Below are 4,321 nucleotides of genomic sequence, written 5' to 3'. Positions count from 1 at the left end.
TTTTTTATTAGCGTGTGTCAAAGTCACTCGTACTTGGAATCCAGTGGAGGCTGCTAAGGGGAGGATGGCTCATAATAATGGCTGGAACAGAGCAAATGGAATGGCGTCAAACACATGGAAACCATGTATTTGTATTTGATACCCTTTCACTTATTCCGCTCCAGCCATTACCACAAGCCCGTCCTCTCCAATTAAGGTGCCACCAACCTCCTGTGTTGGAATCAATTGGGCCAATTGGGCTATGATTCTTCTCGAAAGACTGATAGCCGGTAACATTGACCCTCCTCCCTTCTCCCCCCTCAGTCTCCTCCCCCCACAGGACCCCTCCCCCTCCAGAGAAGTTGCCCTCAGGCGAACATATCGACAGCCCTGCATCCCCAGGAAGACCAGGGATGTGCCCAACTCCACCTGCACCACCTCCTCTTCCACGTCTCCTATAAGCGCAGCCAAAACTGACCTCTATATATTCTCCTCAAGTAGTGACAGCAGACATAAAAATGGGTTGCCCTGTTTTAGAGGGAAGTACGTTCAAAAAACCTAAAAGGAGCAAATAAAAAGGAATAGCCAAGCGCTCTGCTGGGGACGAGCCATTTGGAGTGCAGTTGTTGTCAGGGCTGTTTTCAGGACCTCAAAAGAGCGAGGCATCATGGTTTTCACTTTCAACTCAGGCATATTTGTATAAATGTTTAATGAAGTGTTGGTGAAGTTAGAAAAGTTGAATGGACATAGATTTTTTTGCTTGGTTGGTATTCACAGTTTTGTACTCAACTGGTCGGTTATTGATTGTGATGAGGGGAAACTGTTATTATAAACCAGTCGTTTGCCAGAACGTTGAGTTGTCTGTATGGAGATGTCTAAAGTATTTGATTGGTAAACATAGCTGAATAAATATTTTGATCTAAAAGTTCACTTTTCGTAGGCTACAATTCATCTCAATTGATAGAACATTTTGAATATTTGAAACTATCGACAAAACCGATTCAGTAGATACTCAAAATCAACCTACAGGTAAGGGAGAGTGGGCTAAGTTGAGCCATTTTTGACATTCAGCATCACTCCCTCAATGGAAAATTAGTATTATTTCTAACAAAGATGTCTACATCGATATACAGTGCGTTCAGAAAGTATTCAAAGCCCTTTATTTATTCCACATTTTGTTTTTACAGCCTGAATTCAAAATTGATTAAGTAGCTTTTTTCCCCTCACTCATCTATACACACTACCCCGTAATAACTAAATGAAAACATGTTTTTTGAAATGTTTGTCCATTTATTGAAAATGAAAAACAGAATTATCTCATTTATATAAGTATTCACACCCGAGTCAATACTTTGTAGAAGCACCTTTGGCGGCAAATACAGCATTGAGTCATCTTGGGTATGTCTGTATCAGCTTTGCACATCTGGATTTGGGGATTTTCTCCCATTCTTCCTTGCAGCCAAAGAACTGTGTTCTGTCAAAGGGTTCTTGGGGACCTCCCTGACCAATGTCCTTCTTGACCGGTTGGTCAATTTGGTCAGACGGCCAGCTCTAGGCAGAGTCTGGGTCGTTCCATTTTTTTGATGGAGACCACTGTGCTCTTGGAAATGGTCTTCATACACTTCCCCAGATAGATACCTCGGAGATCTACGTACAGTTCCTTGGACTTCATGGTATTATTTCTGCACTGTCCGTTGTGGGAGTTTATATAGACAGGTGTGTTTCTTTCTAAATCATGTCCAAACAGTTAAATTGCCCACAGGTGGACTCCATTTAAGTTTTAGTGACATCTGAAGGATGATCAAAGGAAATTGGATGCACCTGAGCTCAATTTGGAGGTTCATAGCAAAGGGGTGTGAATACTTATGTAAATTAGATTTATGTATTCCATTTTCAATAAATTAGCAAACATTTCTAAAAACACATAACTTTGTCATTATGGGGTATTGTGTGTAGATGTGTGTAATCTAGTTTGAATTCAGGCTGGTGATGCCTATCTACAAGCATTTCGGTGCACCTGCGATAACATCTGCAAAGCTGTGTCAGCGATCAATAAACTTTGAGTTGATTTGACATATATTTCAGGACGTTGTTTATCCATGGAAAATATCTGAACGCATGTAAACATTACAGTTTTAAAAACATAGCTTGTCCAAAACAAAGTGGTCTTTTGGCTAAACTTACCCGGGTATGGGGTAAGTTGAGCCGCAGGACAGGGTAAGTTAAACCATCTACAAATGTCTGTACTGAATGAATAATTACCACTACCTTTTTAAAATCATGTCTATCTTTATTTCCCAAACACAATTCAACACATCCATTTTAAGCATATGTTAACACAGGCTTAACACCTAACAAACACTTTGTACTTTTTAAAAACACTTTTAAGATAGGCCCTGTTATTACCCCATATCCCAGCGATAATACCTTGCATTACACCTGGGAAGAAAACACTTCAATTTGCTCAACTTGCCATTGGCTCAATCATTGGCTCAACTTACCCCATGGACATTGGTTCAATTTACCCCAAGGCAAACAAGGATGGCCTTTCATACTAGGTTTAGGACCTCATATTGAAGCTTATAGAGATCCCAACTGATGTATAGAACAATCTTAAAACTACCTACATTGGTTGAGATACAAGCATCATGAAACCTCTAACACGATAAATACATTTCACTTTGTGAAAATCAGTTTTCTTTACCTAACTTGCTTACCACATTTTCCATGTGGTTTCTTTCTTCACAGACTCCATTAAATGATGACCTCTTCGTAAATATTTGGTCAAACTATTAATTTTGTGTATGGTTTCCTAGAAACAAGGGGGGCTCAACTTACCCCTTTGGCTCAACTTACCCCACTCTCCCCTACTGTATTAAAAGAGAAAATAAAGAAGAAAATAATTGTCTGTTTTCTACCACCTCCAATCAGCCTGGATCAGAGACTAGTACAGTAAATCCCAAACGACCTATACACCCAGTATGAAGCATTTGTACTGTGGAAATGTAATGTTGTTCATTGTAACCCAGAGCAGGGCTGTTGGTTTGTGTGTGGTTCAGTGTGTATGTGGAGCAACAGATGTCAAATTAAAGATTGGAGAGCGTCGTAGCAACTCCAGCCAGGACTATTAGTCTAAATTACACTATAAATTAAATTAGTATCGGACTGTATCAGATCCAAATCGAGTCACTTGGCAAGACACTGATCTGTTTCCACAAAACTCCTGGCAAACACAGTTACAGTGTTCCTCAGACATCAAAACAGGCATCAAAACATTCATTATTATAATGGTTGGACATTTAATTATAAACACCACATCTAATGTATAAGTCCGTTATAAGGCAAATGGGGTATTTTTATCTATTCACACTGCATAGTAACTTCAATTGGACAGATTTCATGTCTGATTTCCTCCCCCACCCTGAGTAGTCTGGAGCTAAGGCAGAGCCTGGTGTTACATGTTAAAGAGTCCCCCTCTCATCGCAAATCAAATTAAGGTCAACTCACAGTGACTATGAACTGAAGGATATTTTGGTGTCTTGGAAATACTAATGAATAGACCCAGAACTTAACATTCTGTAGACAGACGGAATTAATATGTCTACGCGCCTGGTGCCTTTCTGTCAAAAACTGACAATCTTCCCCCGAAGGGCCTGAGGGAGCCTTTAAAACAGACGGTTGCCGCCTTTTTACGTTCCATGAAAGGAAAACAAAGGCGTGTTTCTCTTCTCAGTGGGCGGTATCTCCCCTCCATCAGACTTCTGGCGGTGCACGTTTGATTCAGCCTGGTGGTTTCCACTCTGTCAGTGATCCAAGATGCCGCTCACACACAGAACCTCACACAAAAGACGCGACTTTTGGCAATTAAATATTCAAAGAAAGTTATTTTTATCCCCCGATTCTCTTGATTATTAAGGTTATGTTCGACTGGGAACGCAGACAGAATAGTCAAGAGTTGAGGTTTATCAGTTGTTTGACCCTACAAGGGCATGCATTTAACAACGTGTGGATATTATCAGTGGTGCAGTTTGTAAAGTGGTCAGATAATATGCCCTTGAGACCTGTTATTAGAGAGTGAAAACAGTGCCGTCCCAGTGGTCAACCCCAGCAACTGCATTCCCGAGCGACTCCCCTCTGAGCTGCGCAAACGAAACCAATCGTTAACGAGTAACGTCCCACCGTAGGGGACAGACCCGCCTACCGCCAGTGTTTAATCCAACTTCTTCCTTTCCTTTCCCCTCCTCCACTCCACTCCTCTTTCTCTCTCTTTTTTGTCTCTCTCCATCTATCTATCCCTCTATACCTACCTGTGTCTGTTGGGCCGTGCCCGTACCAGGTGACC

Source organism: Salvelinus namaycush, chromosome 6, assembly GCF_016432855.1.
Source record: "Salvelinus namaycush isolate Seneca chromosome 6, SaNama_1.0, whole genome shotgun sequence".
Lineage (NCBI taxonomy): Eukaryota > Metazoa > Chordata > Actinopteri > Salmoniformes > Salmonidae > Salvelinus > Salvelinus namaycush.
The sequence above is the reverse complement of the archived record's forward strand: the minus strand, read 5'-3'. Positions refer to the sequence as shown.